Source organism: Trichechus manatus, unplaced genomic scaffold (genome assembly GCF_000243295.1).
Source record: "Trichechus manatus latirostris isolate Lorelei unplaced genomic scaffold, TriManLat1.0 scaffold00152, whole genome shotgun sequence".
NCBI lineage: Eukaryota > Metazoa > Chordata > Mammalia > Sirenia > Trichechidae > Trichechus > Trichechus manatus.
In genome coordinates, this window is record NW_004444088.1 from 3,836,385 (window position 1) to 3,859,228 (window position 22,844).

General features: G+C 41.7%; 1 protein-coding gene across 1 annotated transcript in view; it reads left to right on the plus strand.

Moving 5' to 3' along the window:
* Positions 1–443: 443 nt before the first annotated feature.
* Positions 444–22,844, plus strand: part of ZNF704 (zinc finger protein 704) — a 275,117-nt gene continuing 252,716 nt past the window's right edge. The window contains exon 1 of the mRNA XM_023740302.1: positions 444–478. The gene's annotated coding sequence lies outside the window, so the exon portion shown is untranslated. The remainder of the gene's footprint in view (positions 479–22,844) is intronic.

Sequence of the window (22,844 nt, forward strand, 5' to 3'; positions counted from 1 at the left end):
AGGACGACCACGAGGAGGAGGAGGAGGAGGACGAGGACGAGGAGGGCGGGGGCCGGCGGCGGCGGGGGCTCGGGCGGGTGGAGGAGAAGCCCCGAGGGGGCGCGGAGGAAGAGGAGGACGACGAGGACGACGAGGATGAGGAGGTGGTCGTCGAGGTGGTGGACGGCGATGAGGACGGCGAGGACGGCGAGGAGCGCTTCGTGCCCCTGGGCCCCGGCCGCGCGGTCCTCAAGGGCCCGGCCCGGGGCGCGCTGAAGGTGCGTGCAGGGCGCGGTGGCGCGCGCGGGACCCGCCGGCCGGGGGAGAGGGACGGGCCCGGGCCCTGGCTGGAGACGCGGGCTGAGGCCGGAACTGGCGACCCGGAGGGGTGTGTCTGCGGCGCTGGCTGCGGGCCGGGGCGAGGGAACTGTTGATTTGCTCGCGCCTCGAGCCCCGTTCACCACTCCGAGGCGGCTGCTCCCCGTTTTTCAAAGGCCAGGTAGGGTTTGTTGGCCCCTGTGGGTCCAGGAAAAGGTCGCTTCACCCTAGAGGGGTGGGGAAGTTGGAGATGGGACGAGGTAGACACAGGTGTGCGCCCCGTGGGGACGGGCGAGGTGCGGGGTGAGATTTTGTTCTTTCCCAGGGACGCAGGAATGTCCCCTTCTCCGTATTTTGAGGGCTGTCCAAGCTTATTGCAACTGACAAGTGGCTTCCCTTGTCAGTGTCGCAGACCCTTCTTCATCCACCAACGTTGTTGATTCGTTTCTATCACAGACGCTTGTGAGAGAACCGGTAAGCCCAGTATTGCAAAAACCAAGCCCTGGGTTTCTCCATGCATTTTGCCATCAGCTTTTGGCATTGCCCCCTCCCTCCCTTGTTTAAAGTCGACATTCTTTAGCATTCTTCCACCTTCATAACTGCAAAGGAGGGAAAAAAAAAAAAAAAAAGAGGAAATCAGGAAAAGCGAGGGTGGGGGGTGTGTGTGGGAGATCTGGCATTTAAAATGTATGTGTTTCTGCCGAGAATTCTAGCAAAGTCTCCCATTCACTGAAACACCGAGGGAGCTTTCCGTTTGTGTATCTTCAGGAGATAAGGGGTTTATTATTACACAACCGAGTGGTTGGGCTTTCAGGCGTGCGATTGGACAAAGCAAACCACGTTGAGTTTCATGCAGGGTGCATGTCGCTAAGAAGTTTTGAGGGCAGCAAGTGGTAAGCGATGGAGTGACTGATTTTTCTCCAGAGTGAGTTTCAGAATCAAAACTGAATAACTGCTTACTGGAGTTTTCAGAAGACATGGTATTTCAGGAAGAAATATACATAAACAAGTGACCTTAATAGATAGGGACTATCTAAAAATAATCTTTTGGGGCTTGAAAAAAAAAAAAAACCTCATCAAGCATGAAATTGCAGTTCCAAAGAAATGTTAAACATTAGCAGTTAGACTAGACCCAGGGTAAATGTGGCACAAATTTCTTTCCTAGACCACCCTGGAAGTACCAGCACTAGGAGTGAGAAATAATCAGCAGATAGTCATTTGGAATGATTGTTTTTGACAGCTGCTTGTTAGAATCCAGACCGTGACCACGCTCATTACCATGGTCTGCTAAGAAGCCTGCCTTATATGACTACAGGATGTAGCTGTGCTTGGCATTAAGTCACACGGCATCAGTGACATTGACTAACAACAGTAGTGATCTGCCAGCATTTTTTATCTAGAAATATTGAAAATACGTCTTGTGGTTTGAATAGTGATTGCACAATTTGTGATAGAAAGAAAAATAATCATTTGTGTTCTGGGATCAAGGAAAATCTAATGTAGGAAAAAAATCAAATCTGTAATAACAGAAAAACTAGGATGTGATAATTCACATTATCAAAAAATATTGTTCACAGCTCCAAACAAATGTCTTTAAAAGTGTGCTTCATTTTCCAGCACTTTGGGATGCCCACAACTTTTCAGAAGCGTATGTATTGAATAGTTTCAGGTATAATTCAGTCACTTTTTAGTGCTTTAAAGACATCTTGACACTGCATCTGAAGAGATTTTTAATGGAATATAGCAAGATAATTTTTGGTATAATGCGTATAAAAATGGCACCATCTTATATATATTCATGTATTTATTTAGCAAGTATTTATGGACCACCTCCTATTGCCAGATGCTGTTCTAGAGCACAGTCCTCAACGCCTTCCAGATGCTCAAATCCGGTAGGGGGAATCATGGCAATAATCAAACACCTAGGTAAATAAGTATGACCTGGCAGATTGTGATATTATGCTAGGAGGGAAATACTGATACCTTAGGAGGAAGAAAGCTACTATGGGGAAGACCTCTCAGAGGAGGTGACATTTGATCTAAGACATGCAGAGTGGATGGAAGATCTTTCCAGACAGAGATAATAGCAACTGCAGTAAGTCTTGAGATGGGAAGGAAAAAATGAGTGTGGCTGGAACTTTGTAGGTATGAGATGTGCCTGAGAGGCAGCTGTTGAGGGTGTTGAGCCTAGTGGGCCCTTTCTGAGTAGAGTGTGAAGTCTTTGGAAAGTTCTAAGCAGTAATGGCGTATAAGGTAGTCTGTATTTTTAAAAAGGTCCCGCTGGGGGGAGTACAGAGGACAGCATTAGAAGCAAGGAGCCCACTTGGGTGGCTGCTTTCACTGCAGTCCAGGTGTGAGGAGGGGAGGATGGCTTGGACTAGGTTGCTGGGAGTTAGTAGAGGAGTGAACAAATTCTGGATCTGTTGTGAAGATTGACCTGTGAGAACCTGCTGATGGGTTGAGTGAGGGCATGAAAGGAAGGCAGGAATCGAGGATGAAAGCCTGATTTAAAGCTTGGTTAGATGCGCCATTTACTGAGAAAACTGGAGAGCAGCAGGGATTTGATGGAAAGCTTGGTTAGATGCGCCATTTCCTGAGACTGGGAAACTGGAGAGCAGCAGGGTTTGTGAGGGAAGAATCAAGTGTGCTGTGTTGCGCTTGTTAAGTCTGAGGTGATCATTAGACATCCAAGGGGAGATTGCAGATAGGCTGACGAGGGTGGGATGTGGAGCTGCGGGGAGAGCCCAGAGTAGGGAGGGAAATTTGGGAGTCATCAGCATGTTGATGTCATTTCAAGTCTGAGGACTGAAAAAGGGAGTGCAGTGGGCGAACAGGGGAGCTTTGGACCAGGTGGTAGGGCACAATACCATTCATGTTTGGACAAAGCCAGCAAAGATGGGTCAAGAATCAGCAGCTAAGTAGGTAGGAGGAAAAGGGGAGAATATAAAGTCTAGTAGCCAAAAGAAGAGAGTTCCAAAAAGTGGGAGTAGTGAACTGTGTTGGATATTGAATAAGATGAGGATATAGACTTGTTCATTTAGGTTAAATAATGTGGAACTTACTGGTACTCCTGACAAAAGCAGTTTCAGTGGTGTAACTCCAGTGGGTTGAGTAGTCAGTGGGAGATGAGGATGTAGTGATACATACGGAAAAACTCTTGACCAGTTTTGTTGGAGAGGGGAACAGAGAGAAGGGGCGGTAGCTGGAGGGGATATGTATTAGTTGTTTTTTAAGATAGATGCAGTAGACTGTAGTGTAGTGACTAGAGCATGATGGGAATTATCTGATAGAAGGAGAGTATATTAGCTTTCTATTGCTGTGTAACAAATTATACCAATTTGTCACTAAAAGCAGTCCTCACATTTTCAATGGGTAGGAGTCAGACTTAGCTTAACTGGGTCCCCTGTTCAAGGCCACACAAGGCTGCCGTCGAGGGCTGAGTTCTCATCTGAAGGTTTGACTGGGGAAGAATTTGCTTCCAGTGTCATTCAGGTTGCTGGCAGAATTCATTTCCTTACCTCTGAGGGCCTGGTTTGTGGCTGGCTGTTGGATGGAGGTTACCCTCAGCTCCTAGAAGAACCCACTGCCATTTCTTTTAATGAGGGCTTCCTCATTGTGGCCACTCACTTCACCAAGACAGCAAGGAAACCCTCTAGAGCTTGTCGCTGCTAGAGGATGGAGTCTCCTATAGTGTAATCAAGGAGTAACGTCGCATCGCCTTTGCTGTATATATTCTGTGGGTTTGAGCAAGTCACACTTAAGGGGAGAGGATCATACAGGGGCATGGATACCAGGAGGTGAGGACCATTGGGGTTACCTTAGGGAGGATCCGAAGTTGTAGACAGAAGAGGGGTGAGTGCAGGAGTAGAGCCTTTGGAAAAGTGATAGGGGCAGGGACCTGGAACCCAAGTAGAGGGGTTGGCCTTTGATAGAAAAGCAAGAGTCCTTTTCCATTGACTGAGAAGGTGGGAAGAATGAGCCCAGATGTGGGTAGTTTTGTGTATTGGTGGTGGTCAGATGAAGCGGTACTTGTCTGATGGCTTCTGTGTTCCCCACGTGGCAAGAGGGGAGATCATCAGCTGAGAGTGGTTTTCGTTAAGAGCTGAAGGCGTGCTGTAGCGTTTCCAGAGGGTGGGAGAGAAATGACTGGGGAAATGAAATAGAGTTTGTGGTTATGCATTTACAGTGCAGCAGTCCCTGTGTGTGATTTTCCCAACCTCATTCCATTGGCTCATGCACAGAATAGTAAATAATACAAACAACAGAGCCTACGTTTATTAAGTACTCGCTGTGGCCAGTACCAGTCTAAGTGTATAATCTCATTTAAACTTCATAACAGCAGCATTGGTCAGGCATGCTGCTTCTTATCCTTGTTTTTCAGAAGGGATAAGCAACTTGACTTCAAGAAAAGGGGTTTGAGCCCTGGCAATCTAACTCCAGAGCTAGTTCTCTTGAACGTTACACTTTACTGCCTCTTGTAGAGAAAGCAGAGAGCTAGATCCAACAGGGGTGGGGTTTAGCGAGGGGGGCAAGCAGTGGAAAGAAAGAGAGGGTCATTGTTGAGGGAGTTGGCATGGCTGTGACTTTAATGATGGACATTGAGCCTGGTGGTGCAAGGTTAAGCACTTGGCTGCTAACCAAAAGGTTGGTGGTTCGAACCCACCCAGTGACCCTACAGGTGAAAAGACCTAGCCATCTGCTTCCGTAAACATTATAGCCAAGAAAACCGTATGGGGCAGTTCTACTCTGTCACATGGGGTTGCTATGAGTCAGAATTGACTCAACGGCACCCAACAATAACAACAACATGGGCCCTAAGAGAAGTGAGGACAGAAGGAGAGTGAGGGATTGTGAAAAAATCATTGGTCAGTGAATTAGGGGAATCGAAGAGTAAACCAATAAAACCATTCTAAGAGTGGGAATGAGATGCATGACATTTGGAGTTCCAGGATAATGTTAATACAAATTAATATTTGCTGAATACTCATTATGAGCCAGGAACTGTGCTAAATGCTTTACAGGAAGGAGGATTTAATGAGACATTATGACTTGGGAATCCATGTGGCGCCCTCATGCTCCAGCGGAGGATACTTAGGGGTGATGCAGCACGCTGGAGACCTGCGGCCTGGGGGGGAGCGTGGGTTCACATCTGGGCTGTCTGATGCCATTGCCTGTGCTTTCTTTACGATCACTGAACTGGAATTTCCCTAAATTTATTTGGGATTTATACCCCCATATAAATTGGGATGGATTGGGATGGCTGAGGAAATGGAGGAATAGATCCTACTACCTATCAGTTGTCGAGCTGATTCAGACTCATGACATCCACACGTGTGTCAGAGTCGAACTGTGTTGAATAGAGTTTTGTTTTGTGTTTTAATTGTGCGTTAAGTGAAAGTTTACAGTTCAAGTTAGTTTCGCATACAAAAATTTATACGCACACTGTTACGTGATCTAGTTGCTCTCCCTATAATGTGACAGCACACTTCTCCTTTTCACCCCGGATCTCCCATGTCCATTTCAACAAGCTCCTGACCCTCTCTGCCTTCTCATCTCGCCTCCAGACGGGAACTGCCTACTTAGTCTCATGTATCTACTGGAGCTCAGAAGCACACTCTTCATGAGTACCATTTTATGTCTTAAAGTCCAGTCTAACCTATGTCTAAAGAGTTGGCTTCCGGAATGGTTTCAGTTCTGGGCTAACAGAGTGTCCAGGGGCCATTGAATAGAGTTTTTAATGGTTGTTCTTTTGGAAGTAGATTGCCCGGCCTTTTCTGAGGAGCCTCTTGGACTCAAACTTCTAACCTTTCGGTTAGCAGCTGAGTACGTTAACTTTGCACAACCCAGGAACTGCATAGATGCTACTAGGCATCTGAAATGTGTCACTGGATTACTCTAAGGTGTACTTATTTAGGCTTTAAATGAGACAAACAGAGAAAATTTGTATTACATAGTTTTCAGTCTCTGGCCAAAGGAAGAATACAAATTTATTTATCTGCAGTGGGAAGTCCCATCCCCCCGCCACCCCGCAAACTAAGGTCAGGGGTACTTGTATAAGAAACATTCCATAGCACAGTAAACAGTATCTTTTTTAGAGTTTGATGAAGGAGAAAACAAACAAACAAAACACAAGGACACTGCCAGACTTCGGAAGGATTCAGTAGTGAGTTGTTAGTGAAGGCAAGACAGTAGGGGGCTGAGACACGGGCCCAGGAGTGTCCTCTGTGATGCTGTAGGACGGTTTAGGGCTGAGAACCCAGCCGGATGGATCGTTGACTGGTATGGTAAATTGAGGAAAAAAACCTGGACGTGAAAGACTGCCGGTAGTTCTGTCAAGATTTCATCTCCAAAAAAACGGGTGAAGAAAGGCTTTTAAATGCGATAATTTATGTCCAGTACTCAATCAGTATCATTCGAAAGGGAATCTGCTTCCTGAGTGTCAGCTCTCCAGGGAAGGTTAACACATCTCTTAGGTTATCTCTTGACTATCCCAGGACCGTAAGAAGCCTTTGGCAGAGACTGTGTAGCAAACACTGAATCCCTGATTGAATTTGCTACAAGCCTCTGTGTTGCACATGGTCTGTGGTGTTGGCTGGAGGGAAAGGCATATGCTTAAGATACCAGACAAAGTTGTCATTCACTGAATCGTAGACTGCTGGAGTTGGAAGGCAAACAGAGAGGATCTGGTAATCCAGCACCCTCGTTTGACCAGTGAGGACACTGAGTCTGTGAGCGGTGAAATGCCTCGTGCAGCCAGGGCTGCGTAGCAAGTTAGGAGGGGCCTGGATTAGCGGCCTGGTCTGCTAACCCCAGTTTATGGTCCTCCCCTCTGGGTGAGTTCCTTGTGCCCAGGAGTGATCTGCAGTTCAGTCCCTTAGTGTTGTGGTAAGAAAAGCCACAGTTTCCTGAAGTGATCTACCCCTCACTGCTTCTCAACTTCTATTTTTGGCATGTTCGCTTTTCATAAAGCACCTCAGGTAGAGGCAGCCTTTCCTGTGGTTGGTGTGCTGGGCAGGGTCCCCTTCGAATCCTGCCTAGACCAGTCAGCCCTTCTTGTGGGGTTTGATGTGTGTGCTCAGAGGATGATAGCAAACAGGAAGTGTGTGACTGAGCGTCCAAGCCCGCTGATGGGGACTCTAGTCAGCTGGCCTAAAAAGACAAACTCACACAGTTGCTGTCAGGTTGATTCCAACTCATAGCAACCCCATGTGTGTCAGAGTAGAACTGTGCTTCATAGGGTTTTCAGTGGATGAGTTTTGGGAATTAGATAGCCAGTCCTTTCTTCAGAGGAACCTCCAGGTGGATTCGAATCACCAACCTTGCGGTTAGCAGCCAAGTGCGTTACCTGTTTGCACCATCCAGGGACTCTGCTCAGCTGCTAACTGAAAGATTAGCAGTTTGAGTCCACCCAGAGGTGCTTGGGAAGAAAGGTCTGGTGATCTGTTTTCAAAAACTCAGCTATTGGAAGGTGTATGGAGCACAGTTCTCTCTGACACACACGGGGCCACCATGAATCTAAGTCAACTTGACAGCAGCTGGTTTAAAGACGTAATGCTCAACCCCTAACTAGGCCCTCTCCCCCTTCACTAAAATCTTACTACTAGTTAGCCATGGAACGCCCAGTAACGCAAGTGTTAGAGAAAAAGTAAAAAACCAAGACCTACCGTGAATCGGCTACCCGCCCCCACCCCCGAAGAGGGGCCGTGTGTGTGTGTGTGTGTGTGTGTGTGTATTTGACCTCTTAAAAGGTGGGACCCTATTCATTAGTAAATCTGTTCCCATCAGACTGATGTGTCTTCTCATCTCAAGAGGGGCTTGGGGAGGAGGAAGCCTTTTCCTCCCGCTACAGTGTGCAACATCAGAACCTCTGATCTGCGAAAATAAACCAGCCTTGTCACAACAACTGAAGAGCCTGGTGGTGCAGTGGTTAAGCTCTTGGCTGCTAACCAAAAGATCAGCAGTTAGAACCCACCAGTTGCTCAGTGGGAGGAAGATGTGGCAGTCTGCTTCTTTAAAGATTTACAGCCTTGGAAACTCATGGGGCAGTTCTGCTGTGTCCTGTAGGGTTGCTATGAGTCAGAATCGACTTGACGGCAGCGAGTTATGGTTACGGGTCACAACAACTTGATATAATATGTGCTGAAGTCGAGGAAACTGGACCTTTTAGTTGACTTTGCAATCTCAAGGTAAATGCATGGTTTCCATTAGACTTTCTAAAATATTTGAGACTATTTGGAGACCTTCATAGCCAGCCTTCTGTCCCAGCCAAATCTGTAGCGTCGAAATAAAGATAATTTTCTCTGGGTTTGCTGTTCATGTTTCTGTCCATTCCCTCAGGTAGCAGATCTTTTTTGAAGGCCACTGTTTGCTAGGTTCCTGGTATCCCCATGGGAGAGAGCAGTGAAGAAGCCCTATTTCCATCTTTAGGGAGTTCACATCCTAACAAAATGCCGCCAAGTTACTTATAAAGAGGTTGGAAGCCCCTCTTGTTCAACATCCTTGAGATCAAGGTTAGATCGGCCATGAGATGTTACTTGGCTTCCACGCTTTGGGAATGTAGTTTTGATCACACCTGAAAGTAATTACACCCAAAGAATTTCTGTGAAGGTTAGATGGTTCGGCCAGGAGCTAATTCCTGAATAGCTAGTCGAAGGGTGAGTTTAGCTCACTGCCTTTGGCAAAGAGCCTCGGTTACTTTTATCTAGTGGATGAAATGGAACAGACTAGAACTCTGAGATATGTGTAGTAGAATTAGAGTGAGTAAGCCTTACCACTTCATTGAAGACAGTGCTTTGGAAAATTCAGCATTACAATTTATATTTAGGGAAACCAGGATTGACTCTAGACTTTTGAAGCGAGTCTCTAATTCTCGGGTGAGCACCATCTGGAAGTGTAGAGCAGTGACGGGGCCCTGTCTGTGGGTTGCTCTGTTGGACTGACTTAGGATGTGCTGTGTTGGCCTTACACTTGACAGTTACCCGTGACACGCCGGCTTTTTTTATATTTTTGTCCAAGTAGAAGGTTAAATGAAAGTAAAATCTCCCTGATTTGGACTAATTAGGTGGTTTGAACCTACCAGCTGCTTCAAGGGAGGAAGATGTGGCATCCTGCTTCTGTAAAGATGACAGCCTTGGAAACCCTGTGAGGCAGTTCTACCCTGTCCTACAGGGTCGCTATGAGTCGGAATTGACTCGACGGCAGTGGGTTTGGTTTGATTTCGTCAAAATAAGTGAATGCCGGAAGTGCTCCAGTGTTTTAAACTAAATCTTTTTTTTTTTTTTAAAGGACATGACCCCTGAAATACCATTTAGTTAAACCTGCAGACAGTATAATTTTAGTCCATTAATGTGGGCTCATTAGTAAAATGAGAGAGAAAAGACTTGAGTCAAAGTAAGGGATCCGTCAGCTCCCTTCACCACACGCACGCTGGTACCTCCCTGCAGATTAACAAGTGATACAGCACAGGCTCTGGGGGCACATTCTGACTTCTCCACCAGCTAGTTGTGTGACGTGGGGCAGCTTGCTTGATGTCTTTCTGTGTCACTTTAATCGTCTATAAAGTTGGGGTCATGTGGTTCCGTCATTGGCTGTTGTTACGGTTGGCAGTTTGTTTCCTTTGTAGTTTCGGAAAGAAAGCTTTTTAAAAATCTTTATTTGAGGATCCAAAATTCCCCGCTTATTTTGACTGTGACAACCTCCTCCTTGTTCCGTGCTACCGAGGTGTTTCAGAGAGCGAGCTGCTTCCGAAGTGACTTTGTTCATCTAAACTCTGGGCGTTCCATCATCATATGTGGTGAGCTTTCATTTTCCCTCTCAGCCCACGAAGCCGTGAGTCATTTATCAGTTTGTGCAGAGGAGACAGAGACATTTGATCGCTCATGTTCGCCAGTCTGTTCAGGTCTGTAGCTCGTGTGGTGGAGAACACCTGGCTTCTGTCCACAACGAGGAAGAAGACTTACCACACACACATTGAATAGTGTTGCTAAAAGCTGCTGTGGAAAATACAGTGATGTCACTTTTCCAAGACGACTCTAACTCACATGTGGCTGAGACTCTCTGAGGCATGAGCTTGCCTATCCGACCCTTCTCTGCCTTGGTATCTTGGTCTTGTACTTTTGTTTGGTGAAGAAGTCATTCTTTGGGTAGAGAGACAGGGAGCTCAAAGTATGCCTCTATACCCTTATATCAGCTTGCCTTCTCCTATTAGGGAGATGTCCAGCAAAAGGAGAAAAGGGCTGTGTGATTAAACAACTTTGGGAAATTCCAAGTTATATAAAGCTAAAAATATAAATACAGATTTTAAAAAATTATACAGTATTTCAAACATCGAAGAAATCGGAAAGGAATGTAACAAACACTCATATACCTATCAAGAAGTTGCTGACCATATGCCAAGGATCATGTTGAATTTTTAAGGGAGTGAATATAGGTTGTGGCATTTTACGTATTTATTTGACTACAGAGGCGCTTTTTTCCTATAGCAGGGGTCCCCTGGGACACATTGTAGGAATACTAGTTTAAAATTGCTTTTCTGTATAGGGAAGCCACGGATAAGTAACTAAAACTGCATTACTAAATAAATTATCAAGCAAATTTCACAAGCATAGAAAAGCGTTTAAAGTATTGTTAGTGGGTTATATAGGAGCCCCAAAGCTCTCGGCTGCTAACCGAAAGGTCAGCAGTTTGAATCTACCAGCTGCTCTGTGGGACGAAGATGTGGCAGTCTGCTTTCGTAAAGATTTACAGCCTTAGAAACCCTTTGGGGCAGTTTTAGTCCATCCTGTAGGGTCGCTGTGAGTTGGGATCAACTGGACAGCCGTTGGTCCAGGTAGTACGTTATACACGCTTGGGAATATTTTTCTTCATACAGTGTCAAGTTCCTACAAAAAAGGAGTATTTCATGGGGTAAATTTGCACTTGTATATCTGTGAATACTGTTCTTGGTGTGTGAAGTTTAACAACTGGTAGAGAATACTACCTTTCTGGATAATTCAGGCTCCGTGGTGGTCTGGTGGGGATTAGGAGGGTGTGAAGAGTGTAATCTGTCATCATGGAATTCAAAAGTGCTGAGGGAGCAGAAAATCAGAGTGTGCTTACACCCAGGGAAATATATTTAATAATCTGTTTTACACATTCTAAAAGAATAAAGATTGAAAATATTACAACAGTCTATTTAGACTTTTTAGAAAAGAATGTATACATTTATTACTAGGATTGACACATTTTATGTCAACAACAGTATGACTGTTGTAAATAAAGGCATTAAGCACTGGGAACACCGAATATCTCCTGTAAGGACTCTCTGTTGGGTGTTGTTTAACCTTTAGTTCAGTGATATCCAACAGTTAACATGTTAGAGTTTACAGAGGGCACTTAGAGCTAACCTCATTTGAGCTTAATGATAATCTGGGGAGGTCGATACTATTATCCCCATTTTATACATGTGGAAAATAGCCTCAGAGAGGAACAGAGCGGTTTTTCTATTTCAAGAAGTATGCATATAATGAGGAAATTTTACACCACATGACATAGATATTTATCACATATTTCAGAAAACAGTTGGGACCAACAGATTTAAAAAATAATTGGAATTGGTACCTAAGCAACAATGGAAATTTAAGGAGAGAGGAGACTTTATTTTGGAATAAACTATAAAAACAATGTGAAATACAATTTAATATGTTGTCATAACCACCCTCATATAGCTTGTACATGCTTACAAGTCTGCTGCCAGCACTTACTGAAGACCAAATCTCACTAATTTGTATTTGGGTTAAGACCCAAAGTTTAATTTAAAGAACAACTTAGAAAGTGTTTTTGAAAATATTTTCAATTAACAGATTTCCATACTTACAACTCAAACTAGTCTCCATACTTACAACTCAAACTAGTCTAACAAAATATTGGGGAAAATGGTGAAAATATTAGAATAAGGATTTTAGAAGTCATAAAAATGTATGTCTTTGAATAGGGGACATGGTTACAGATGCTTCCTAGACATAACCAAACTCCTCTTGGGATTGGATTACTGGGTTTGGAGGCTTGGGACCGTAGTCTTGTGGGACAACATGGTCAACTGGCATAACATAGTTTATAAAGATAATGTTCTACATCCTAGTTTGGTGAGTAGTGTCTGGGGACTTAAAAGCTTGTGAGTGACCATCTAAGATACAATTATTGGTCTCTCCTCATCTGGCACAAAAGAGTATGAAGGAAACCAAAGACTCAAAGAAGAAACTAGTCCACAGAACTAATAGCCCATATGCACCATGGCCTCATCTAGCCTGAGACCAGAACTAGATGGTGCCTGGCTGCCACTACCAACCTTTCTGACCAGGGACACAATAGAAGGTCCTGGACAGAAAGGGAGAAAAGTTTATTACAAAACTGAAATTCCTAAAAAAGACCAGACTTACTCAACCGATAGACTAGAGGAACCCCCGAGACTATCACCCTAAGATACTCTTTGAACTTGGAACTGAAGCCACTCCCAGTGGTCACCTTTGCTCCAAACAGCAGAGTGACTTATAAACAGTATCGCCCATGAATACTGTGCTCCCTTAAATAGTCAACTGTATGAGACCAAACAGCCAACATTCACCCTAAAACAGCAATGAGAAGCTGAGGAGAGGCAGGGAAGCTAGATGAATGGCAACAAAACAAAAAGAATGGAAATAATCAGAATGTTAACATATTGTGAAAAATGTAGTCAATGTCATGGAACAAGTTGTATAATAACTGTTAAATGAGAACTGAATTTGCTATGTAAACTTTAACCTAAAACAAAATAACATATTTTTTAAAAAGTGAATGAAAGAAAAATAGCCTTGTTTCATCATTTATCAGTTGCAGTAAAAATTATCTCAGAAGTGGGGAAAAGCGAATGACAGCCTATGTAAGCAATGAGCTTTAGTATTCTAGGGTGGGAAGGAGGGAGGAGTCATTCGAAGGTTTGAAATGGTCCAAGGTGGGGTTTATGGAAAGACAGAAGGGGCTACAGTTCTTGTTATAGTAGTGCTTGGTGGGTGTTTAAGAAGTTCTGAAAATGTGCTTTTAGCCTTCTGTTGGGTGACAGCGTTTCTTTTAGCTCTTGATTCTTATTCTAAAAGAGCTCTGTATTTGAATACAGATTTTCATCACTTAGATATTTCTTGCAATCTAATAGAGGTTATTTGGGAAAATTATCTTTACTTCTTTTAAAATTAGAAAGGATGGAGTTCTTATTGTTGGTAAACTATGTGTATCTTTATGGGTTAAAATTGAGGTACCTTAAAGATATTGGTTAAGTTCAGTGACAAGTTGATGCTTTGATTATTTTTCAAAAATATATTCCCATTTGGCTACAATTCCATGGCTGTTTTGTTCAACAGATGTTCACTGAGCTCCTGCTTTTCTAGCTCCAAGGACACAAGATAGAATAAGACTTGGGCAGGGTCCCTGCTCCATTCTAGTTGGGGAGACAGGCAGGAAAAGTTGTGAATGGAGGTGTGTTACTGCGATGGGAATGCATGGAGGAAGAAAAGATTCCGGTTGGTAATAGGAGTCAAGAGTTCTGTCTTGCTGAGGTAAATTGGAGATGCCATTAGACCTCCAAATGAAGATGTTAAGTAGGCTGGAGTTCAGTGGAGAACATAGAGCTGGAGATAGAAATCCAGAAGTCGTGGGCGTATAGGCAATATTGAAAGTGAGGGATTGGGTGAGAACACCCAGGGAAATAATGTAGGTCGAGAAGGGAAGGCACCTAGGATTGAGCTCTGGAGCACTTAAAATGTAATGTTCCATTTCTCAATCCTTCTCTGGATTTATTGTGATATAATTTACATACTGAGTAATTCTCTCTTTTAAATTGTACAATTCAGTGGTTTTAGTATATTCACAGAGTTGTGCAACCATCACCACCATCTACTTTGAGAACATTTTTGTCTCTCCAAACAGCAGCCCCATACCCATTAACTGTCACTGTACCATATATCCTGAATAAAACAGTACTAGTGTTTTACTTTATTTTTCAGTACCAATAGGTCTTGTCTTATTCATTGTGTTTTATCAGGGGGGAAAAAAAGGAGGGAGAGTGGGGAGAGGGTTGACATGTGTTAGCAAACACTAGGGGAGGTCAGGGAAAGGAAGACTCCAGTACAGCAAACTCAACCATTCAGTTACATATACATGAGAGATGGAGTTACCACAGCCCACGAGGGTTCAGTCTCCTGCAGTTCAGGAATGAGGGGAATCAGAGATAGGATACAGGTTCTCATGTGTGTGTGTGTGTGTGTGTGTGTGTGTGTGTGTGTGTGTGTGTGTGTGTGTGTGTGTGTTTTCTCCTCCTTCCTCCTTGTAAATTCAAGACAAAGTTTTGGTTTCTAACAGTGAACATGGAGTTGAATTATATCCAGCCCACCATCCTATTACATAATCTTGTGTCTGTTTTGACATATGTTTCTTGTGTCAGCAGAAGAGGTCCTGAGGGACTTGGATAGACATTTTTCTTTCCTTTCTCTGTCTCCCTTTGCAAGTTTCTATGTAGAAGTCCCACCCCTACTCCCGCTTCCCTCTGCCTAGGAAATAGTAACCAGAATAGGACCGTACAAATCTAGCAATATGAAGTGCTTGACATAAATTCAGTAAGGTGTCAACTTTAACCAGAGGGAGTATGGGTTGGAGATGAAGGCTAGAGAATTCCTAGTTTATTAAGGCTTTTACTTGGAGCCCTGGTGGCACAGTGGTTAAGAGCTTGGCTGCTAACCAAAAGGTTGGCAGTTTGAATCCACCAACTGCTCCTTGGAAATCCTATGGGGCAGTTCTACTCTGTCTTTTAGGGTCGCTATGAGTTGGAATCGACTCGATGGCAATGGATTTATGTAAGGTTTTTTCTTAGGATTTGGAGTCATCCCAAGAATTATTTTTCAAACTCTTTTGATAAAAATGCTTTGATGAACTTTCAAGAAAAGAAAAAGAAGTTTGTAAACAATACATACCCTTAAAGTAACATGGGGAAAGGTCAGTACATTGTATTTGCACAAATTAGTCCACATAGCAGTTACCCAGTCAGCAGTTTCTGAAGTTCTGTAGAGCTCAGACAAATCCAAAAGATGATCCAGGATCAGGCACCCATCATCCGATGCCTTTATTACATTAGCCCTATTTCAACACACAGGCACTGGTCAGCAAGGTAGGTTTACGCTGATCTCACACACTGTAAATGAGAAGTCCCTCTTTTCTCCTCTAGCCAACAAGACACTGCTGTCACCACTGCAGCAGGGGACACTGGCCCTAGCACGACTGTAAACGAGGCTCTCATTTACAGGTCCATCTGGAAGCCAAGCAGGAGAAGTACAGAGTTTTGAAAGATTTAAGGATTCTAGTTTTTGCTCCAAATATACATCCCCAGGCAGTGTGAGAGAAGAACAAAGGTTTCCTTCTTAAAATCTTGTTGCCCAATTCTATCTTGAGATTTTTATACATGCAAGGGCGCACACACACGCGAACACACGCGCGTGCGCGCGCGCACACACACACACCCTTTTATGCTCTGTAGGCCTAGCCTGAGCCTATGAAGAATGGATATTATATGGAAAGCGAGCCAGTGTCCCAGGATCAGAGGTTTTGATCAGGAATCCTTAACTATATACAGTCAGTCGTCATTATTCACATATTTCTTATTTGAGAATTTTCCAACTTGGTAAAATTTATTTGTAATCCCCAAATCCATATCTGTGCCACTTTTTTGATCATTCCTGGACATGTGCAGAATAGTGAAACGTCTCAGTTGTGCAACGTGCATGTTCCCAGCTGAGGTTGAACAAGGTAATACTCTGCTTTCTTGTTTCAGCTCATACTATAAACAAGTGTTCTTTTTATGGTCTATTTAGGGCCAAATAGTTTGCATTTCTGTGCTTTTTGTTAGTGATTTTGCTGTTTAAAATGGTCCCTAAGCATAGTGCTGAACTGCAGTCTGGAGTTCTTGAACACAAGAAGGCAGTGATGTGCCTTATGGAGAAAATTTGTCTGTTAAATGATCTTTGTTCAGGCATGAGTTACGGTGCTGTTGGCCATGAGTTCAATATTAATGAATCAACAATATATCTTAAATAAGGAGTCTTTAAACAGAATCATGCATAAAACAAGGTCGTATATTGATTGGTTGATGAAAATGTTGTGACCAGAGGCTTTCAGGAATGTAACCCTATATTTCCCCTAGGGGCAGTGGTTCAGTACTTGCTAATTCAGTGATCGCAATGACTTTATAGAACATAACTACTGTGAATAATGAAAATCGACTCTGCACATACAAGCCTCACCTTCCTTATTTCCACTCTGACCCTTTCACCTATCCTACCTTCTGTTGACCTCTCTGATTCACCTTCCTATTCAGGTTCATTCCAGATCATCCAGTAGAAGGAGGTAAAGTCAAAGTTGTTCTTTGGGATTAAAATTATTCCTGCTGTGTAGACCTGGACCTGCTGCTGACTTATACCTGAGATTGCTCGTATATCTGAGAATACAGTACAGGGATAAAGGCCTGTAAGATTCAAATATTCAAAATTACAAAATAAAAATATTTATATTAAGAAAAAAATTTAAATATACAACAGGCATCATTTATACATAGCTATTGTTGTTGACATCCTGGCAAGCATGACTCAGGTTAGAGCTATCCAAGGGAGCAAAAAAAAAATCACAACAAGCCAGAATCTCATAGAAGTGAGCCCTAGGGGCAGCAGATCTACAGCCATTTCCACAGCCCCCCTTTTACTACTATCATAACTCATTTCTTAGGATAGTTCCTAGCACTTTGTACCAGTAGTAGGTTGTGGAGGAGATAAGACGGAAAAAAACCCTACCCTACCTTGAGGGATTCCCTTCTGCCGAAAGTAGTGACTTTTCGAGTCTATCATTCTGTCTTATGCTTTATCTCTTCACTTTAGCATAGAAACTATTATATATCCTTTATTTATATACCTAATTAACAGAGCTTCAGAATAAACAAAAATTTACAGAACCAAAAGGGAATAGAAAAATACATAACCATTGTTGGATGTGTTACATTATTTTCTTATTTGTTGATATATTGGTAGACGAAAAAGTAAGTATATAGAACATTTGAATAACACTTTCAACCAACTTAACCTAATTGCCATTTATAGAGCACCACATTGAACAACTGTAGAGTAAACATTCTTTTCAAGTGCATAATGAACATTTATCTAGATAGACTATGTGGGGGGGCCAGTGTCAATGAATTTCAAAGGATTGAAATCATACAGAATATATTCTTCAATGACAATGGAATAAAATTAGAAATCAATAACAAAAAGTTAACTGAAAAATTCTCAACTATTTGAAAATCAATCAACATTCTTCTAAATAACCCATATAGAAGTTTGTGGAAGCTGAATCAGTGCTCACAGGAAATGCATTACTTTAAATCAGTGATCTAATATTCCGCTGGCGTCCCTGGGTGGTACAAATGGTTAAGCATTTGAGTACTAGCTGAAAAATTGTTGTTTTGAACCTACCTAGAGGTATCTCAGAAAACAGGCCTGGAGATCTGCTTCTGAAAGGTCACGGCTTTAAACACACTGTGGAGCAGTTCTGTTCTGCACACATGGGGTTACCATGAGTCAGAACTGACTTGACAGCAACTAAAGACAACAATAACAATCTTCTATCAAAAGAAGCTAAAAAAAGAAGAGGAAGGAAATAATAGATACAGCGGAGAATCAATGAAATAGAAAACAATCGAAAAAATCCGTGAAACAAAAACCTGTTTTTTAAAAAAGATCAATAAAACTGATAAACTCTTAGCTAAACTGATTTTAAAAAAAGGAAGAGAAAGCACAAATTGTTAGTATCAAAGGAAAGAAAGGACATCACTACAGATCTTACAGACTTTAAAAGAATATAATAATGGCATACTATGAATAGCCATCTGACAGTTAATTTGACAAATTGGATGAAATAGGCAAATTCCTTGACAGATATAAATTAATAAAACTGACACAAGATGTATCAGGATATCTGAATAACTCACTCTTAAAGAAATAGAATTTTTAATTAAAAATTCTTGCATATAGAAAACATCAGGCCTGGATGGTTTCACTGGTGAAATCTGTCAAATGCTCAAGGAAGAAAAAATGCAATCTTGCAAAAAACCTTTACCAAAAAGAAGAGGATGGAATCTTTCCAACACATTTGATCAGGCCAACATAACCTTGATAATAAAACCACACAATGACATCATAAATGAAGAACATTATAGATTTTCATGTACCTATACACAAAAATACTTAAGAAAATATTAGCAAGTCAAATCTACCCATATGAAAAGTGATAATACATTAAGACCACGGTTTGTTTGTTTTTCTTTCCAGGAATATAAGGTAGATTAACTACTCAAAAATTAATCCAGGTAATTCACTACATTAATAGATTGAAAGGGAGAAGCCATATGATCATTTCAATGGATGCGGTAAAAAAGCTTTTGACAAAATTCAGTACCCATTCATGATTAAAACAAACAAACAAAAACTCTCAGCAAATTAGGAGGGAAGTTCCTCAAACTGAGAAGGGGCATCTATAAGAAACCTACAACTAACATCATTCTTAATGGTGAAAGACCATTTCCCCAACTACTGCCAAGAGCAAGGCAAGGATGTCCACTATAACTCTAATTCAACATTGTGCTGAGGTTTTAGCCTCTGTGATACGGCAACAAAAATAAATTAGAGGCATGCAGATTAGAAAAGAACAAATAAAGCTGTCTTTATTTGGAGATAACGTGTTCTTATACAGAGACAATCCTTAAGAATCAAGTCAACAAAACTACTAGAAAAATAAATGAATTTTGCAAAGTTGTAGTATATACAGCTAGTTTACAAAAATCAGTTGCATGCACTGCATTTGGAAAATGAAATTTAAAAAAATACCATTTAAAATAGAATAAAAAAATTAAACATCTGGGAATACAATTAAGGAAAGATGTTTAAAAAATGTGTGAAGTCTATAAACTATTGATGAGAAAAATTAAAGAAGCCCTAAATAAATGAATTGGATACCATGTTCTTCAACAGAAAACTCAATATTGTTAAAATGTCACTTCTCCCAAACTGATTTATAGATGTAACACAATCCAAATCAAAATCTCAGCAGGATTTTTTGTAGAAATTGACACATTAATGTAAAATGTATATGGGAGTGCAAAATACATGTAATCGTAAAAACAATTTTGAAAAATGAGAGAATTAGACGACTTACTCTACTGATTTCAGGACTTATAAAGCTAAAATCATGTAGATACTGTATTACTGGCATAAGGATAGAAAGATTCATGCAACAGAATGTTATTGTTGTTGTTGTTAGGTGCTGTTGAGTCGGTTTTGACTCATAGCACCCCTGTGAATAAAAGAATGAACACTGCCTGGCCCTGCACCATCCTCAAAATTATTATGCTTGAGCCCATTGTTGCAGCCACTGCGTTAGTCCATCTTGTTGAGGGTCTTCCTCTTTTTTGCTGACCCTCTACTTTACGAAGCACGATGCCCTTTTCCAGGAACTGATCCTTCCTGATAACATGTCCAAAGTATGTGAGACAAAGTCTTGCTATCTTTGCTTCCAAGGAACATTCTGGTTGTACTTCTTCCAAGACAGATTTGTTCGTTCTTCTGGCAGTCCATGGTATATTCAATATTCTTCACCACCGTAATTCAAAGGCATCAATTCTTCTTTAGTCTTCCTTATTCATTGTCCAGTTTTCAAATGCATATGAGGCTATTAAAAACACCATGGCTTGGGTCAGGCGCACCTTAGTTCTCAAAGTGACATCTTTGCTTTTTAACACTTCGAAAAGGTCTTTTCCAGAAAATCTGCTCAATGCAATACGTTTGATTTCTTGACTGCTGTTTCCGTAGGCATTGACTGTGGATCCAAGTAAAATGAAATCCTTGACAACTTCAGTCTTTTCTCTCTTTATCATGATGTTTATTGGTCCATTGTGAGGATTTTTGTTTTCTTTATGTTGAGGTGTAATCCGTACTGAAGGCTGTGGTCTTCTTCTTCATCAGTGTTTCAAGTCCTCTTCACTTTCAGCAAGCAGAGTTGTGTCAGCTGTATATCCCAAGTTGGTAATGAGTCTTCCTCCAATCTTGATGTTGCGTTCTTCTTCATATAGTCCAGGTTCTCAGATTATTTGCTCAGCATAGATTGAATAAGTACGGTGAAAGGATACAACCTTGACACCTTTCTGACTTTAAACCATGCAGTATCCCCTTGTTCGGTTTGAATGACTGCCTCTTGATTTACGTACAGGTTCCTCATGAAAACAATTAAGTATGCTGGAATTCCCAGTCTTCACAATGTTATCAGTAATTTGTTATGATCCACACAGTCGAATGCCTTTGCATTGTCAATAAAATACAGGTAAACTTCTTTCTGATAGTCTCTGCTTTTAGCCAGCATCCATCTGACATCAGCAGTGATATCCTCAGTTCCACGTCCTCTTCTGAATCCAGCTTGAATTTCTGGCAGTTCTCTGTCAATGTACCGCTGCAACCACTTTTGAATGATCTTCACCAAATTTTACTTGTGTGTGATATTAATGATATTTTTTGACAATTTTCGCATTCAGTTGGATCATCTTTCTTTGGGACAGGCATAAATATGGATGTCTTTCAGTCAATAGGCCAGCTAGCTGTCTTCCAAATTTCTTGGCAGAGACGATTAAGTGCCTCCAGCCCTGCACGCATTTGTTGAAACATCTCAATTGGTATTCTGTCAACTTCTGGAGTCTTGTTTTTCACCAGTGTCTTCAGCGCAGCTTGGACTTCTTTCTTCAGTACCATCGATTCTTGATGGTGTGTTGCCTCCTGAAATGACTGAACGTCGACCAATTCTTTTTGGTACGGTGACTCTGTGTATTCCTTCCATCTTCTTTTGATGCTTCCTGTGTCGTTGAGTTATTTTGCCCAGAGAATCCTTCACTATTGCAGCTCGAGGCTTGAATCTTTTCTTCAGTTCTTTCAGCTTGAGAAATGCTGAGCATGTTCTTCTCTTTTGGTTCTTTAACTCCATGTCTTTGCAGCACAATAGAGTCCTAAAATAGGCCTGCACAGGTATGGTTAGACAAAGTTACCAAAGAAATTAGTGGGGAAGTCTTTTCAACAAATGACTAGAAAGACTGCTCACATGGAGGAGAAGAAAACCACTACCATCACCTTTCCCTGTCTTACACCATACACAAAAATTAATTGAAAAAGAGTCTTAGGTAGAAATAGAAAAGCTAAAGCTATGAAGTGTCTAGAGGAAAACGTAGTAGGCTATCTTTTAACCTTAGGGTAGTCAGAGATTTTTTAGACATGACCCAGAAAGGACTAATTATAAACAAAGGAAATTGATAGGCTATGAAAATAAAAACTTATGCTCATCAAAAGACACTATTAAGAAAATACGGTAATAGTTAAATAAATTTCTTTTGCTGTTGCTTTTATCTGAGGACATCAAAGCATTGCATCCACTGAGTGCCTACTCTGTACCAGCCATTTTGTTGGGTGCAGGGAATATACTGTTGAACAAGAAGGATGTGGTCCTCATGGAACATTGAATCTTGTGGGAGAAATAATCAGACAAATAAGCAATTACAATATGACAACTGCAAGGATAGTGAAAGCACAGGACTCATTATAGCTTTTATTTTACAAATATAGAAACCCAGCTGTGGTTAATAATTTGCCCCTGGCTACATCAGTTGCAAAGCCAGTCTAAACTCAAATTTGCGAACTCTAATTCTCCCTTTTTTTGGTATCTGTTGTTCTAGGCAAAAGCGAGTGTGGTTTTAAACTTTAGTGGCTAGTTTCAGGTAGAGGTTGATATTCCGATTGTAGTTTAGTATAAAGAGACATGAGATTGTAGCTATTTAAAGAAATGTCATTTTAATGGTGCTGCCTTAAAAGCCTTGTTTGAAAATTAATTTTTTAGGATATGATACTAGCGTCCAAAGTAGGCAGGTTTCTCTAATTCTCTTCTCTTGCAAAAGCATAGCGCCCAGACAGCTGGAAATAGCCTGCTGAGGCTCTACCTCAAATCTCATGCTTTGCTAAGTGTTTTTGGTGTATCTGTTAAAAAAAAGTTGGTATAGTTGACAGGAAGGGTCTGGGGAGTAGAAGTAGGAAAAATATAGGACTAGGAGCTTATCACTGCAGAGAGACTTTACTCTTTAAAGTAAATGTGTAACAGAAATGAATGCTATTGTCATTCTTTTTGCCCTTGGATTTGTGACAGCAACACATCAAGTGTGTCTTGTGTTTTCACAGTGGTTTGCACTCTTTATAGTCATCTCACATACAGTATCTTAGATATTTCTTATAGTATCCTTATCAGTCATTGTTATTGCAATTTAATTATGAGGTAACCACTGTCAGAGAGGTTGAGTGAGCAGCTCAAGATTACTAATTAATGGCAGAGCAGATTCTAGCTGAGGAAACCACTGTCAGAGAGGTTGAGTGAGCAGCTCAAGATTACTAATTAATGGCGGAGCAGATTCTAGCTGAGGAAAC